The sequence below is a fragment of the Meles meles genome, chromosome 16 (genome assembly GCF_922984935.1).
Source record: "Meles meles chromosome 16, mMelMel3.1 paternal haplotype, whole genome shotgun sequence".
Taxonomy (NCBI): domain Eukaryota; kingdom Metazoa; phylum Chordata; class Mammalia; order Carnivora; family Mustelidae; genus Meles; species Meles meles.
The window spans coordinates 29606950-29625654 of NC_060081.1; the positions used below are offsets into that span (position 1 = coordinate 29606950).

At 39.8% G+C, this 18705-nt stretch overlaps 1 long non-coding RNA gene across 1 annotated transcript; it reads left to right on the plus strand.

Moving 5' to 3' along the window:
• The first annotated feature begins 13887 nt into the window (after positions 1 to 13887).
• Positions 13888 to 16813, plus strand: LOC123927198. The gene is made up of 3 exons (XR_006815386.1): positions 13888 to 14007; positions 14809 to 14986; positions 16698 to 16813. It is a non-coding gene; the product is annotated as an uncharacterized LOC123927198 (long non-coding RNA).
• Positions 16814 to 18705: the final 1892 nt, after the last annotated feature.

Consider the following 18705-nt stretch of genomic DNA (forward strand, 5'->3'; position numbering starts at 1 on the left):
ATAAATTAAGAATCCATACCCTCCCTCTTACCTCTGAGTGTTAAGCCAATGCTAGCATATCTGCATATTTTTCTTTCTTTGGTCCAATATGAATTTGCTTGCTGCAACCTAGGCTGTCTTCTCCATGTATTTACTGTGAAGATGAAGAAAAAAGCACCTACAGTGTGATTCCAAAACATGTAAGCTGTGCTTTCACTACTGATCAAGATTCTCAACCTCTTTGCACGTCCCTCTGAGGTCTTGCTTTCCAAGCTATTCATCATTTTCATTGCTTTTCTCTGGACATTATCCAAACTTTCCACCCTGCCACAGTCTTCTGATGAAGAGTTTCAAACTCAAAGCAGGTCTCTAGTAAGCAGCTGGTTGTATTACAGTCAGATAGAGAAGTTAACAGCCAGAACACCAAGGAAGGGGATTAACTATGAAAAACAGCCACACAAACTTTCTAGCTATGCTTACCTTTATTATTCAGTAACCACACAATTGAAATATTTTATTCATTTATATCCCATCTCAGTCTACAGAGCATTTTGGAGGGTCTTACTTAAAATGCACTAAGGGTCAGAAATATACAAGGAATGGCCCCAGCAGAAACACAAAACCTCATGTTTGCAATCAGTTCCATAATAAACTTTTAAGATTCTATTTATTAGAGAGAGAGAGAGAGAGAGAGCAAGGGGAGGGGAAAGCAGAGGGAGAGGGAGAAGCAGAAGCAGACTCCTCACTGAACAGGGAACCCGATGCAGAACTCGATCCCAGGACCTTGAGATCATGACCTGAGCCAAAGGCAGATGCTTAACCAACTGAACCCCTCCCCAGGCACCATCCATAATAAACATTTTTAAAATAACAAGAATGGTGCTGATACCTACACACATACCTAAAATTGATGGTCAAGAGCATAACACAATGAAGGACAACATTCTGTTATGTTCCTCTTAATCTTTTAAAATAGGAGGTACCAACTCTCTTTGCAGTCTGTGTTTTCTGTAAGCTGGCTTTCTTGGCCTGCAGCATCTGATGAGATCTGCTTACCCAGCATATTCTCCAAAAAATCCTTTTATCCACTCTAAATTCCAGTTATACTGAAACTATATGCCATTTCTCTCCAAACATTGCTGCTTTCCTTAGTCCTCTGCTGTATGTTCATTTCCTATGAGTTCAAGAGTATCCCCTCCCTATCCAAAATAGTTAAGTCATCCAAAGCCCAGTTTGAAAATCTCCTTTGCCTGGAAGCTCTTTCTAATGCCATGGTCACACCTTCTCCCTTCTCTGAATTCCCAGAGCACCCTGTTGCACAATCCCTTTCTACACTATACTATCTGACATGTGTACATGTCCTACATCAAGTTTCTGTGGCCAGGAAAAGTGTCTTGTTTCTCTTTGTGCTTGTGACAGCTTTGCGCCAAATATCCACCCACGAAGCCACTGCATTGGCCACAAATATATGCAAGGCACTGAAGCAGGTACTGGAAAACTAATCCAATAAAATTGACTTAGTACCTATCCTTAAGGAAGGAACTTCATCTAAACAGAAGGAACTACCGAACATGCAATGACCAAATTTCCACAGCAGGCAGAGGGCTCCTGTGCTGGTGTAGAAAACATGGGAAGGGCTCCTAACTTAGACTTCAGAATCAGGGAACTCTGATGAAGACTAATATGCAAGCATTCAGCCAAGAGAAGAGGTTGGGTGGTGGTGATGGCCACAGGTAGAGAAATAGGTCATGAAAACACCAGGAGATAAACAGTTTCAAAGCATCATGAGAGAGGTATGAGTAGCATCTAAAATCAGAGGTGAGGATGACAGGTAAGCAGAAGCCAGGTCATGGCAGGTCTTTTACATGTAAAGAGTCCAGACTTAGCCTAAGAACAATGGCAAGCCCCTGCAAGGTAACCATAATCTGTATTTTCAAACAATCCCTCTGGCTTTAGTGCACAGACTAGGTTGCAAGAGAGCAGGACAGGGAACTGGGAGACCAATTAGTCTGTTTGCAGTAATCCAAGCAAGTCTCAGTAAGTGCTATGTAGGAGGCTTATACCCATACCTTTAAATAACCATCATTTGCCAAATTGCAATTCCAATGTGTATGTACCAGCTCTCACCCTCTCTGTGAAGAAAATTTCAGCAGTGCTTGAAACTCAGTGAATTTCTCCATGATAAATATGGTGAAAATGCTTAAGTATTAAGAGGTGTATTAAAAATCCAGATGTTGGACAAGGTAATCTGGCACAGGACAGTCAGAGGCCCCTTGATCATATGGGGAGTTTCATATTTTCTGCCAGTTTCACTTAAATTTTCTTCACAGAGAGGGTGAGAGCTGGTACATACACATTGGAATTGCAAGGCTGAAATTCACAATTCGTATGCTCAATCAATATTGCAAGCATTTTTATTGTTGTAACACAAACAATTACAATACTTAGTTGATAAGCAGTGAGGACAGAGAATATGAACAAGAAAACCCACTTCTGAGGAATGATGCCACATTTTCATTACATTTCTTTAGCCATGTGCAAAATCAGCAGGCACGTGTGCTTGCCTTTGTTTAAAGCTGAGTTGGGGATGAGAAACAGTCTAAACCCCACTATACTGGGAGTGTATCTTTTTGGTCAGGATATAGCATGGAACTTCCTGTGTAATATAAATCTGTTTCTGAATGGCAGAAAAGGGGAGATGGGGAAATACACCATGTGATATTTCCCTCATGGTCATAATATTTATCTGCTCTAACATCACTACCAGGTTATGGAGAGGTAAGTGCTCTCTTCACTGTAGATAACTCAAGGTTATAGTAAGGAACTGGGAGTTATCTTAATGGCTGCTATGACAACTAACTAATACCAAAAAAAAAAAAAAAAGCATTTTGAAACAGGTAATCCTTTTTGATAAATGTCCTCTGTTATCTGATTGACTTAAAATTAAACGATTTAACTCATTCAGTTCATCCTGAACTATGTGCCAAGAAACTGCATTACTCATGTCAATGTCCTTCTTAATGAAGCTATTATCATTTACTTCTGTTCAGTCTTAATAGATGATGTATTTGCTTGTACTTCTTTTAAAAACATCTAGACCACATTATTATGGCACTGTTCTATGAAAAATATTTAGGCATGATTTGGCTTCCTATCTGTCTATGAGCTGAAGTGGTTCAACGTCTATATTCTGTAGATCATCTTGACCACATGAGTTACCATGACCAGGGCCTCCAGTTAGGCATGTCTCCCTCTCAGGCTCTCAGGCTCTGAACTCTCACGAAGAGGTAACTTTTCCTTCTTTTCATAGGTTTTGCTCAGCTTAGTGACAGAGGAAAAAGCTATACATAGTTATAGACAAGATTAAATTGTAAATCCTAGCTACCTGTCAGGGAAAATAACCTTGAATTCTTTGTTCCTCAGGAGAAGACTGAAGGATATGCAGTCCATCTACTCCTTTAGCTATTCAAAAATCTTTACTGGATTAGTCCTGATAAATTATGTAATTGAATGGTGACATATTGCTTTCCTAGTTAAATTGCTTTTTTTCTGATGTGCTTTAGCAATCTCTCATCAGCATATGCTGAGGGACTAAAGGAACAATACAAAAGCGAGCCCTATAAAACTTGGGACCACATTTACTTTAAGGATGCCATCAAATACATTGTTTCTTACGTTACACAGTGAACTCTTTAAGAGGACCCAGAGGATATATTTCTCATAGGTCTTAGTGCTGGAAAGAGCTGTGTTTCCCCCAGGCAGTTAAATTCATTTTCCTTTTATTGGCATAGTGAATCAGGGACCTGGTAACGTTCCGGCTTATGCTGGCTGTTAGAGTGTTTACAGCCAAATTGGTGGTTCACAGATTCACATTAAATTACTCTGTGCATTTTTTTTCTTATTACAAAAGGAAAACATAAATATTGAAGAAAAAAAGAACATAAAAATTATTTGTACTCTCACTACTCCACGATGATCATTATTAATGCTTTGTTACATTTCTTCAAGTTTTACTTCCATGCAAACATCCTTTATTCTTTTTTTTAACAAAAATGGAACCGTTCCACATACAACTTTGTAACTTCTCTTTTCTCTTAGCATGCTGTCGAGAGCGTTTAGGCATCATTAAAGGCTCTTCTACAGCGTCCGCAACGGCCACTTTGAGAATAAACATTCCATAGATGTGCCGGCACCTGTGCAACCACTCCCTTGTCGCTGGATATTTACGCTCTTCCGTGTTGATGTTATAAATATGTGCTGAAGGAATTCTTCATCACAGTGTCTTTACAATAATTTTTATTATTTGCTTATGGATAAATTTCTAAAAGTAAACACGATTGGGTCAAAATTATGCAATATTATAAGAGTATTACTAGGAATTAAGGGCTTGCTCTTCAGAAAGACTGCCAGTTTTTGATCCGACTGAGAGTCTTATTAAATGACCTCATGTCACCTACAGATACTTGTCTGTATTGTCTGACAGTTCAACACAGGCGTGCACATACCACGCACACCACACATTCGCAGAAACACAGATTATCTGTGTCTGTTGCTGGACTCATCTGAACGGATACCGTGGCTTCTGGGATTCTCGCCCACCTCCCATTACTCCCTCTGTGCTCCCCGCTTCTCCGACAATCACCAAGTTAGCTCCTGGAGCTCGCCTGCCTCAAGCCAGGTAGTTCTGAGGCCTGCAGGCATCCCCCCACCTCCGCCCGCGTCAGGCCACCTTGGCAACTCAGAAGCGGCCACCTGGCTACAAGCCATTCCACTGCGAGGCACCCGGTGGGCACACAGTGCCCTTCTCTCCCCACTCCCATTCCCCTACCCATTTTCGTCCCCCACCCCATGCAGAAGGGATAAAACGTTCACGGAGCTGTGACCCCTCTGTAGAGGTAAAGTTAAACCAGGGGCACAGAGTGCGCTGGTGGTGCGCTGTTGCGTGCTTGGGACATGCCATGCAGCCCCCTGGTGCTGCTGGAAACCCGCCCCAAGCACCACAGGGTCCTATGACTCTCTTACCTGAAGTGTCCCTCAGGCTCCACCCTATTCTTTGTGTGTCAGTTTCAAAACTGGCCGTGTAATTCTCAGACACTGTTGGGACATAATTCTGGACAAACAAAATGGACAGAGAAAGGAAAGAGGGCAAGGAGTTTATCTAAAATCCACGACACCGCACAACACCTTCTGAAAATCACTTCCTCACTCCCCAATTAAAAACACAAACAAAATAAAACAAAACAAAACAAAAAACCTCACACACACCAGACATGCAGTGGCTTTCTGAAACCCCAGACTCAGTTCTTAATTTTTATAGAGTCCAGTTTATACATTTTTCTACTATGGATTGTACTTTTGTTGTCCTAAAGAATTTTTGCCTAACCCAAGATCACAGAAATCTATGTTTTCTTCTAGAAATTCTATAGCTAAAATGTTTCACATTTAGGTCCTTGATTCGTTTTGAGGTTAATTTCAGATTTGTCCACTAGACTGGTGCTCCTGAGGGCTTACCGTAGATACTGCAGTGCCAGAGAGGTCTGTGTTCCTGCTTGCCTGGCAACTTTTGGCACACCTTGCATGCCAGCACACACCAAAGGCTGTTTCTCTGTGTTTATGTCCCTTTCCTGGTGTGGTATACTGCCTTTGCTCATTAGTTGGTTTGAGGCATGATTCAGAGAGAGCTTTTAAAAAATTAAAACCAAGGTGGAATCCATTTTATAATGCTAAACTTAGATTAGAATGATATTTTTGAACCTTTTGGCCTTAAAAAGATATCTAAAAAAATTGTTACTTTGTCAAGAGAAATTGTCAAGCCTTGCAGTTCTCACAATTGAAAATGAGATAAGCAAAGAAGATTTCAAAAATGTTGTTGAATTTGTTACATTAAAGCCAGGAAAGTAAAATTATAATGCATTCTGTGTTATAAACAAAATATTTAAGCACACGGTGAGTTTTAATACCTTTTGATTGTTAGATATTGAGATTTTGTTTTCTTCAATATTTTTTTAACACTTAAATGTTCTGAAAAAAATGAACTTTTCTGAATCCAGAAAAACATATCTAGAGTGGTTCACATTTTTCTTTCTACCTTAGGCTCCAATACCAGTACCTGCTGAACACTGGTACTTATTTAAAACTTTAATAATGTCTGTCATGGATTTATTTTGCATTAATTTTGGCTTTTAGAAACTATTGTATTAAAATGTTACTTATTTTTAATTACTGAGTTTTTTTGTGCCCCCTTAAATCTTGTGCAAACTCCTCACTCTTCTTGTCCTAGACCCAGCCCTCCTTAAAATATATTCAAAGAATATTTATAGAATATAATAAAAGCCCACAGAAGTTAGAAGTTCATAGAATCAGTCCAACTAATTGATTGTAGTTTGTAGAATCTAGTCCAACTAGATTTCATTTGCTCATTTATTCATTTTCTCTTCACATGAACCAATAAATACAGTGGCAACCAGTAGGGTTGAAGAGGCCCCTGAAAGAGGTAGGGTTGGGTATAACCATAGTGTGGGTGGGGCATTTACAAGTCCAGGCAGGGTTGATACATAGAGAGAAACTTTTTGAAGTTAAAATGAAAAAGGAAAGGAAAAAGGAAAAGGAAAGGGATTTCATAGTGGTAGTTAGAGTAGCAGTATCTTGGTGAACTTAGGGCCTTAAGAAATATCTAAAGTGGCCATGCAAAGCTCTCAGGTATTGATCAGTGATTTTCATGTTGAAACACTATGCTATGTGCCCTACTACACAAATTTTCTTTCTAGTGTTCTTATTTAAAAAGAGTGCCTCGGTGGGCACCTGGGTATCTCAGTCAGTTAAGCGCCCAACTCTTGATCTCAGCTCAGGTCTTCTTCTCAGGGTTGTGAAATGGCGCCCTGAGTTGGGCCCTGTGCTTGGCATGGAGCCTCCTAAAAATAAAAGAGAAACAAAAAAAAGAATTAAAAAAATTAAAAGTGTATCTTAGAAAATAGCTGCTATCATATCTTGTGGGGAAAATGTACCTTTCATGTACCAGACACCATTTATTTGTATGCATGAATTCATTTAAACTTAACAATCCACTAGGGTAGGCACTATTAGTATCTAATTTTACAGATGAGAAGGTTCGGGCCTAGTGAGATTAAGGAACTGACTCAGGTTATACAGTAAGTCCAGAACCTAGATTTGAACCCTAGCTGTCTGACTTTTTTTTTTAATATTTTACTTATTTATTTATTTGACAGAGAGAGATGACAAGTAGGCAGAGAGGCAGGCAGAGAGATGGGGAAAGCAGGCTCCCCGCTAAGCAGGGAGCCCAATGCGGGGCTTGATCCCAGGACACTGAGACCATGACCTGAGCTGAAGGCAGAGGCTTAACCCACTGAGCCACCCAGGTGGCTCAGCAGTCTGATTTCTGACTCTGGCTTGTAACTGCCAAGCTGTGCTACTTTACACATACAGGAGTGTCTAAATGCAACAAGATGGGATAGATCAAATATGTGTGTATTCATTTTCCATTGATGCTCTAACAAATTATCAGGTTAATTTTAAAAAGAAAAGCCAGGGATTATGGGCAGATATGGATCAGAAATTCTGCATGTCTGTTAAGTCTATCCTTTCTGGGAGTATTCTCTCTCTGTGTGTGTAGAAATGAGTGGATATAGGCAACTGTGGGTAGCCAAATGTTCAAAGTAAATGTGTGGACCTATTCTAAGAAGAGAAAGGGCTGACAAGCCCCAGTGGTCATGCATGATGATGACCAGGAGAAGGTGTTCCCAAGAACGTGTTGCAATGATGATGGATTTGTAAGATGTCCGGGAAGAGAGCTGTGTGTGCAGACTTGATCTCAGATCTCTTGAGGAGTGGAGTGTCTGTTGACCTGCCAACCACATGAGGTCCTCATGTGCACACTGGAGCCAATATTAAACTGAGGCACACCGGACTTTGTCTAAGAATGGATGAACATGGAGACAAGAGACAAGGACACAGATTAAGGAGAGGTATGGGATAAAACAGCCCCACGAGCACAGGCACTTGACCCATAGCTATGAGAGAGCTTTAGCCCAGTGAGGGCTGGCTCTAGGCCAAAAGTTACTTGATATGCTTTGGTGAGAGGAGAATTAGAGGGAGGAGGGCACTTGAACTTCCCTTACTCATTCACAAGCCATTAGTGCTTTAAGGTTATCAGGTAGTCTTAACAATGGTGAGTTTCCACTAAGCCCCAGTATTCTAAATGGCACTGCAGTTACAAAACTGTAAACATGCATGCATGTATCTACGTCAGGATGACCTATAAGGATTTGCTGAGACTGGCTCTATTTTTTGGTGGAACATCTCTTTGAAATACAGTGGTGGGGGAAAATATGGTTTGATGTCCAAATTTTAATTATTGCCTCAAACTTGTCATCAGGAGATCTAAGTAGTTTTTTTTCCCCCCAGAAAAATTTGGAAGGGAAGGTCCTCTTGCCTAACTTCCAATCCATTTTTCTTTTTAAAGATTGTTTCCTTCTTTCAGGTTAAGATCCCATTGAGAGCCTACATCGGATATTTAGGTGGGGTTTGCCAGGCCATCTCCATACCAAGACCTGATCACATTTATGGAATGATAGGTACTATGTATTCATCCTCATGAGGCTGTACTCACTGAAGCAGGCTGTAGCACAGAGTTTTTGCAGTTGACTGGTGTAGTTCTGAGTAACCTTTGATTCCTTCTCCTTGACGGTGACTAAAGATGCTGCTAGAGGACTGAACCTTTAAATGTGATTGTCAGCACAAGGAAAGAAACATGCTGCTTTGATTATTTGCAGAATGTTTTTGTCAAAATGTTTTGTGAGCAGTAGTTTCATTTTTAATGTCAGAGATTAGATCATTTATTTTATGCATGAGGAGACATTTACACCTAAGCTGCTGTGGGCATCTATGTTACTTTAATAGCAATCATTTTGACTCTTTTTTAAGAGTTTTAAAGAGGTTCATACTTAAAGTACTTTTATCTTGAAGATATCTATCTTTCTTATGACATTGTTTTGTTTCTGAAGGTCAGTTTTATTTTTCAAAAACCACATCTTTTTCATAAGTACATCTTTCATTTGTTATTTTGTCTTTTAGAATGTATTATTTCTTTCAGGAGTACAGGTCTATGATTCATCAGTCTTAAATAATTCACAGCACTCACCATAGCTCATACTCACTCCAGTGCCCATCACTCAGTCACCCCATCCCTTCCATGGCCCTCCCTCCCAGCAACCCTCAGTTTGTTTCCTAAGATTAAGAGTCTCTTATGGTTTGTCTCCCTCTCTGGTTTAAAATTGTTTCCTTTTTCCCTCCATTCCCCTATGATCCTCTGTCTTTTTTCTCAAATTCCTCATATCAGTGAGATGATAATTGTCTTTTTCTGATTGACATATTTTGTGTAGCATAACACCCTCAAGTTCCATCCACATTGTTGCAAAGGCAAGGGTTGTCTTTTGGGGGGGGCAGTTGATAGCTGCACAGTATTCAATTAGCATATATACCACATCATTATCCATTCACCTGTTGATGGTAATCTAGACTCCATTGATACTTTGACTACTGTGGACATTGCTGTTATGATCATTCGGTTCACGTGCCCCTTGGGATCACTACATTTGTATATTTGAGGTAAATACCAGTAGTGCATTGCTGGTTCACAGGGTAGCTCTATTTTCAACTGTTTGAGGAAATTCCACATTGTTCTTCAGAGTGTTGTACCAGTTTACAGTCTCAGCAACAGAACCCTGGCTCCTCAATCTCACCAGCATTTCTCAATTCCTGACTTCCGCCCTCCGCTCTGCTCTACTCCCAGTTTCTCTCCAGGAACACTGGATGCCTTTTTCATCTCCTCTGGCCAAACTGGCTTCTGGTATTGAGGTTCTGCCTCAGAAGTCCCTTCTTCCCGATACAGATTGTGCAGGAATAGCTTTTTTTTTTTTTTTCATTCTGTCCTCAGCACTGTCACCCTCAGTGAGGCCTTTCAGGCCTTCCTATCCAATGACTCTGCAGCCTTCCTTCAGAGCACACTCCGTTTGCCACATGGAACACTTGCTCTTCTCTTTCGCACGGCACCATTTCATGCGTTGGTCCATCTCTAGACTGTGGGCTCCTAAAGGGAAGGAGCCCTAGGTATCTCCAGTGCCATGCATGGGCCCACCAAGGTTCCTGGGCACAGGGGAGTGCTTTAGTGTAGAGTTAGTGAATGAATAATCGAGATGGTCTTGGAGCCCACCTTCCCTTTTAAGCACCTAGACTGCAGGGAGAAGTGCTACTCCAAGTTTCAAGCTGTTTCTGCACAGGGGGACAACCACAGTGGCCTTAGCCTGACTCTTCCTGCTCCAGTTCCTCCAGCAGTACTGCCTAGGTACCGAGGGTGGGGAAGCGCTCTGCATCCTCTTCTCCAGCTCTCCTGGGACAGCCCAAGGCAGGCAGAAAAGCCAGGAAAGATATGCTGTTTTTCTTTTTTTTTTTTAATATTTTATTTATTTATTTGACAGAGAGCGAGGTCACAAGTAGGCAGAGAGAGAGGGAGAAACAGGCTCCCCACTGAGCAGAGAGCCTGATGCGGGGCTTGATCCCAGGACCCTGAGATCATGACCTGAGCTGAAGGCAGAGGCTTAAACCACTGAGCCACTCAGGCGCGTTTTGTTTGGCAAGGGGATCCTCAAGTCACTGGCTTTCCAGAGTCACAGGAGCAAAGGAGCACAATCTCCAGGCTCCAGGGGCAGAGGAACAGACATCAGAAACCTCCCTTTCCTCCTTTTCTGTTCACTCCCACAGTGTCCTCTTTACTATTCCCGCACCCTCACCTCAGCCAGAAGAGTGCTTCTGCACCCACCCCTATATGTGCCTGGGACAACCCTGAAGATCTCATGGAGACGAGTCTTGCCACTGGGCCCCAAACACAGTGTCCAGTGCTCTCACATTTTCCGAGAAGACATAAACACATGAGGAACAGGTAGGACAAAAGGTCCTCAATATGACTAACCATCAGAAAAAAGCAACCAAGAACATAATGAGATATTCCACCACATCAACTGGAAAAGCTATCCTAAGAAAGACAAGAGGTAACAAAGTCCAGTGTGGATACGGAAAAAAGGGAACCCTTAGACACCACTGGTGGGAATGTGCATTGGGAAAGTCACTATGCAAAACAGGATGAAGGTTCCTGGAAAAAGATAAAAATAAATCTACCATAGGATCCCACAGTTCCATGTCTGGGAACATACCCCTAGAAAACCAAGGAATATGAAAACGAAGAACCCCAGGAACGCACCTCCATGTTCAAGAAGCATTATTTTCAAGATCCAAGACACCAAAAACATCAGTGCCTTTTAGTGGTGACTGGATAAAGAAGTGTTTACCTATATATTGGGATAGGAATCAGCCATAAGGAAAGGAAATCCTGCTACATGTGACAACAGTAATTTACTACTCAAAGCGTTATGCCAAGTGAGATAAGTGAAGCAGAGGAAAGTAAATACTATCTATATGCAGGTATAGAGATAGAGATAGATACTACATAGTAGATGCTAGATACATGGATAGATAGATATTTTTCCCTTCTATGCAGAATCAGAAAGAAAGAAAAGAAAAGGAGAAAGACTAACTAGAAAAAGACATCAGATTAAAGGAACCAAAAGCAGAGGTTGGAGGATGGAGCAGGGATGGAGTGAATGGTGAAAAGGTATAAATTTCCAGTTTTAATATAAATAAGTAATAGGGACGTAGTTTATAATGTGATGACTACAGTTCATACTGCTCTATGGTGTATTTCAGAGGTGTTAAGAGAGCCAATTTGAGAGTTCTCATCACACAAAGAACCTTTCCTCTCTTTTTTCTTTCCTTTCTTTTTGTACCTCTAAGAGATGATGGCAGTGAACTAAACTTATTCTGGTAATCATTTTAGGTCCTGTGAAAGTGAAATCATTATGTTGTGTACCCAAAATGTACACAGTTCTCTGTATCAATTATATCAATAAAACTGGGGCCAAAAATATTTTACTATTCATAATGAGCCTCAGGAAAGTTGACTTGGTAAAGGAGTGACACATAAACAAAACTGAAAACAACAGAACCTTAAGTCAGTAGATTATGACAGGCATAAAAACATCCAAGCCACCTGTATGAATAATGGATTCTGAGTTGAAAAATCAGTGAATTAAAATTCAAGTAGATGAAGTAGAATGTTCAATTTGGGTTGTGTTTCAAAAAATTTTCAAGGAAAATGTATCTCAAGAAATTAACTCTGAAAATTACCTTCTCAAATAACATTTTCCTGTTTGGGGCAATTCTGATTTTAAACCTTGAAGTAGGCACAGAAGGACAACATTTTGTTTGCTCCAAGTTATCTCAAGGAAAATGGCTGGAGTAAAATGCCTGAGATAGAGCCTACCTGGAAGGGTATAAATGGCCAGATGAAATGGTCCTGTGTTCATTTCTCCATCCTTGCAGCTTTTCAGTGTAATTTATTTTTAGGTCATGCAGTCCATGAAGTTCTAAATGTTGTAAATGCATTATTATCTTTGCACAGCCCCCTGTATCCCATCTTCCCATTTCATTACATCTTGTAAAACTAAAACTCTATAGCATGAGTGAGAATCTTCCCATGAGCATCACCTTCCAGCCATGGCAAAACGCCATTCTACTTTCTGTCCTTAAGAATTTACTTTAGGTAGGTCCTAAGAGTTGGGTCAAAATTTGTATTTTTATGAATACTCATTTCACTTAGCATATATCCTCAACATTTGTCCATGTTGTGATCCATATCAATGTTTTTTTCTTCTTTACAGAATGAATACTATCCCAACATGTGTATATACAACCTCTGTTCTTCCCTGCACAGATACTTGGATTGCGTTCATGGGTTAGCTTTTATGAATGCTTCTGCCATGAAAGGGTGTGTTCAGGTATGTTTTCAAGACCATGCTGTCCACTAATTTGAATGTCTACCCCAGAAGTGGAATTACTAGAATACATGGTAATTTTAATGTTGATTTTTTTGAAGAACTGCCATACTGGTTTCACAATGATGCTGTTAAACATTCCTACCAGACACAACGAACAACATTCCATGGTCTCTCTTCTTTGCCAACACTTGATATTTTCTTTTCTTCTAAGTCCTTTTTTTTTCTTTTTCTTGGGCAAGTCTTCCTCAAGGATACTAAGTGGTAACTCATTCCTTCTTATAATCTGTATTTCTTGAAAAATTAGTGATGGGAAGTATCTTTTCAAATTTCCTTCCATGTGCATAGATTTGAGGTTACATCTCTTCCCCATGTGTACATTCACATATCACATTTAGTTTGTCTTTTGTTGTTGAGCTTATGGGATCTCTAGATATTGCAGATATTGAGCCCTGCCAGATACATTGTTTGCAAATATGTTCTCCCATCTTGAGGACTGTGCTTTCCCTTGATAAATAATGTCTTTAAAGTCACAAAGATTTTAAGTATTCTGAATATCCAGTGTGTGAATTTATTTTTCTTTTCCATCCTGTGCCTTACAGGTTCTATCCATTAAATCATTGTCAAATCCTGTTTTGTGGAGCTGATGAAGATGATTATTGCTGAGCTCCAACTTCAAAGATGAAAAAGGTTCACTGGCCTGATACTGGGGTTCTAACTAATGTGATGGCATGGTGATAGGAATAGGTATGGTGAGCCAGCAGGAGACATGTACGGGAAATGGCACCCTGCCCATTTTGGGTACCACCTGTGTGGATGATGGGAGCAGTGAGATATATGATTGAACATGTCCCCAAGCTCAGCTCTTCTTCAAAGTAAGCCTTTTATTGCACTCTGCTCCACTAATGTTTGAAGAGTATCTTAATCAAATGAGGGACATAATCTTCCATGACAAAGGGTGATGAAAGTGGTGTGGTGACACCTGTCTCCAAAGAAGTTCTAATCCCTCTATCGTGGTGAGCCACTGCCTGGAGTCATTTGCCAAGAAGGTTAGAATGACTCAAGGACACTGGGATCAAACCCGAAGTGGGACCAGTCTGAAATTGCCATGCTGAGCTGAATTCAGGTAAGACCTTTGTATACTTCTTGTGTTTTCCCACTTCATGGTCACTTAGTTCTGCAGGTTCTTCTATGGGAGACAGGGGAGGGCCATGTTTGTTGGTGAGCTGGAGAGCTATAGCACCTCCATGAGTGAGATGGAGACCCTGACCATAGTTATCCCACAAGTGAACAAAAGAGATTGATGTCATGAATGATAAAAGCATCAGCCACCAGTGTCCATGCCACCTGCCTGGAAAACGTGCAGTGAGGCCCTTATAGATGATGGAGGGTGCACACTCCTGCGTAGTAACTCCTGTGGCAAGTACGGATGTTACCTGCTTGAGGTGACTTATCTTGGAAAAAAAAAGTGTTTGCCACCCTATCAAGAGTGTTCCGAATTGACTAGAAAGGCAGGAAGACAGGAACTGGTGAAAGCATGTTTGAAAACCTCTTTAGGGCTGAAATGAAAATGGCACTGCGCCCTGAGAATTGCATCATGTACAGGCCATCTCATTTCATTGCTTGAGGGAAGAAAAGAAATCATCCTGTATTTTCCACATTGAAAACAGGCCGTGAATAGATGCTGGGGCTCTAGGCAGTAATTCTCTGCTGCCACCTAGAGCAGCATGATGTCCATAAGGACTTGGTATTCCTGGACTGAGAGGAATTTGATTTATTATAACCTGATTTATAATCATCTGAATTGTGACTTTAACTTTTGAAAAGGACCCATAAACTCATCATGGGTTTGGTCTCACAGAGAGCAGAGGAAGCAAAATATGCCCGAAACAAACTGCTGAGTCACATGTTATGTCTTTTCCCTTAGCCAACATTCCTAATCCAGTATCACTGACAATTCGGAAAGGAGCAATAACTCACTTGGTGTGATGGCAGCATCCATGAATACGTCCCCTGTTACTGAAGAGTACATGTCACCAATGTGTGAAATAAATGGTTCTTGGATATTGCTTCGACCTATTCTGATGGTATTCAGATTCAATTAGGTAAAACCACGAGATACTCAGCTGTGTCAATCCCTCCTAGGCGACACATGGAGAAACCAAGTGTGCACAATCTTAGCAAGAAGAAATTGCCTTGTTTGTATTTGCTGGAAGTGGAGAAGAAGAGAAAAACAAAATAGTAATCAATGAACAACAGTTTTGTACCAAGAATTGTGTTCAATCCTTTCTCTACTCATTTACTCCTTAGAATGAATAGCCTAATGTGAGTTTCTCTCCATTTTATAGATGAAGAAAACTGAGGCTTGGAGAATTGAGTCACCCACTTAAGATTACACAGCTAGTAAGGGGGAAGGACTGGGATTCAGACCCTCTGCTTTTGCCCTCATCCTGTCCTGCTTCTACAGAGTCTCTTCCAGCTTTGGCATCATCACATTTTACTATCACTTGGCCCTGTTTTTATAAGGCTATAAGAACATACACATATTTCTGCAACCCCTACATTACACTGAGTACAACCACAAGCACAAATCTGAGCAGCAATCACACAAAACCAGACTGCTTCTGGTGATCTTCACACAGTCCATTGCGTTTTCTTCCTTGTCCTGCCTGTGGTGTTTTGAGCTCCTTTCCCCCATTCAGATGCCACCTTCTCCAGGGAGCCTTCTCTGATCCTCCCCTCATCTCTACTGCTCAGTCCTTCCTGGTATCTCCCATAATGTCCTGACTGTATCATTATTGTTAATTATTATTATCTATTAGGCAGTTATCTCTTGCATTAGACTGTGAGCTCTCTAGCTCAGGCCTATGTCTGACTTCTCAGCTAGACTGTGACTTTTCTGAGAATCAAGACTGTGTCCTCATTCTATTTGTAACTTCAGTTCTGGGCGTAAACTAGCACAGAGCAGGGACTCAGTGAAGTCTACTGATTGGATCAAAAACATTACTCAGAAGGACTTTAAAACGTGACGAAAGTGTGTCTCATGGAGGGGACATCAATTTAGAGAAAAGAAGGAACATGAAGACATAGAAAGGAGGATAATATAAAAGGAAGTACTTAGTAATGTTCTCTGTGGTACTTGAATTCTTCAATTTTGTTTAAACAGAAACAACAATAAGATTCAATTCTTTCCAGTTATTCATTAACATGATTTTAATAATTGCCTAATTCACACATATACTGTTTAAGTGGTATTAGGAAGTATTCCTTAAAGATTAACTGAAAGCATTAAACTATGTCTTCAAATCATCTTAATAAAGTATAAGATCTGAATTACAAATCAACCCAATAGGTGGTTCATTTTTGTATTCCAAGGCATATGTTAATTTATGTCAAGCGAATCCTAAATGATGATTCCCTTTGTTATTTTCTGTGTTATTGTTTACTCCTTATTGTTATTTTAGCTACTCAGCCTCCAACTTCCCTTCCTCCAATAATATACTCCATTATTTTAGGGGTGGGGCATTTCTTATCCTGTATAGGTGTCTTGGTAGGGGGTGGTCCTACTTACAAAGAGGATTAGCACCTCAGATTTTCTGACCCAGGGCAGCCAGGTGAGTGGACACATGAGCTAGGCAGCCATCTAAGACTTAGCCAACTGGATATTCTTGAGACTTTGAACTTGAAGATGTGCAGGACGGTGGAAGTTCTGTCATTGTCATGAAGTCTTGGTATGCTGACCCATGTGTTCTGCTCTATGACTTTTCTAGGCCTCCCAGAGCTGCCTTAACATCTAATTTTCTCGTTGTTTTCCAGGCCTATATCTCCAACCTTCCACTGATTTTGGGAGCCTGGCATTGTCTGAATGAGTCATCCTTACCTAAATAGCCAGTCAATTTCTGTTGCTTAAAGTTGAGAATGTTGTCTGAAATATCAGGTAAAAGCAGTCTCCATTTAGGATATACATGTAGATTAGTAAAAAAATTTGTATTCTTGTGTCATGATTAGTAAGATTTAGTGTTCTCTAATAATTATTTTGAGATTCATTTTTCCAGAAAATTAAAGGAATTTATAAGTAAAACTGTGTGATGGATTTCTCCATTTAAATGAATAGTTTTTGTGGACATTGTATAATCTACATTCATTTTTAGAAAATCTAGCACCTGGCTCTAAATTTGAGAGTACATCTTACCTAATATTAAACCTAAGGTGGCATTTTGTGTATTGGGGGAAAAGGTGAGGTCATGAGCACATTTTTGCAGGCTTCTCACGTATGACACTTCATCTCTCTCCTTTGTACATCATCCTTCTATGTAAGTTGTATTTAGTATCTAGAGAGTTTCCATGATTCTTGATTTCTCCAATGTTATCATTCAAAGATAATATTTTTTTTAATTTATAAAAGGTCTTATGATACTTATGGCCTTACATTTTTCTAATGCTGATGTGTATCCACAATTCACCACTGAAATGTTAATACTGTTATGATGATAAAAGAAAAATGAAAATATATCCAAAGCAGATGGCATTGTGGCTGAAATGCACAGCTGCAAATACATCTGCTTGGCTAAATTTAAAAAATGATTAGGTTTTTCCCCCTTAAAGCATTGCTTTGCTATCAAGCATCCATCAGAAATATCAAAATGGCTAGTATATTTTTGAAAACTTTTTCAAGTCTGTCCTGAAGTGAAATTATCATATAAAATGATTTATAATAAAGTTTAAAGTATTAAATCTCCTCATTTGACAGATATTTGGAAAGAAAAGACATTAGGAAATCTTTTTGGAGGAGAAAAATATATTTTCGGTGTCTACAGTAATATAGCATCTAGAAACTGAGGACATTGGGTTTCTTGTTTCTTAGGTGTTGAGATTGGCATTTCATTCTTAGGGAGGGGCATCTTTTTTTTCTTAGGATTTTAGATAGATGCAGATTCTCAGGGGCACAACATACACATTGAATGAATTCAAAATTTTAGGGTTAGAGTTGATATAAAAAATTGAATTTTTAAGATCATAGCTTTTTTTTAGGAAAATAAGAATGCAAAGATCTAATCAATGATCAATAATAATACTACATCACAGAAGTTCATTGGGGCTGGCTCTCTGTGGCAATAGCATCCAAATGAATGCTATATCCAAATAGCATCCAAATGTGGACAGAATCCACAGTCTGTCTGGTATGTGAAAAGATCTTACTTGTGAGGACAGGCACAATGAGCTTATCTGAAGGGAAAATCTGCAGCAAAAAGTTGAATTTTCCCACATATTAAAATTAATAGAATAATCAGGACAACTAGGACTGATGTGTAGGCACAAGATATTTTAGTCAACCCGAAGAAACCCCAAACCCTTCCGAACTGAAAAAACTCTGATGAGTGACAATTAGAAAGTAAAATACCTTAACCTTTAGATTAACATTTAGATTATCTGGAAACTAAGAACTGGCAGTTCTTAGACTTAGAAAAAGTCTAATATGGATGTTCAAAAGGTAAACAAATGATCTCTAATAGCGAGATTGAATTTGGGGGCAAGAAGAGGTCAAAATTAGATGGGAAAGATCTACTAGGCATTTCTCCTTTGTGTCTGGCAGCAACACCCATGTGAGAGGAGTTGAAGGGAATCACAGTGGGTGGGGGGACAGATTATGGTTTCATAAACAGTGAATAAGCTGTTTAAGAAGACAGGGAGGTCTCTATATTTTAGAAAGATTTCCGAGGGAAGAAGGGTAGAATTTTAACATTTGGATTCATAACACAATTTAACTAATGTTAAATTGAAAACATTGTACTAAACAACATTCCTTAATAGCTTAATAGTGCTC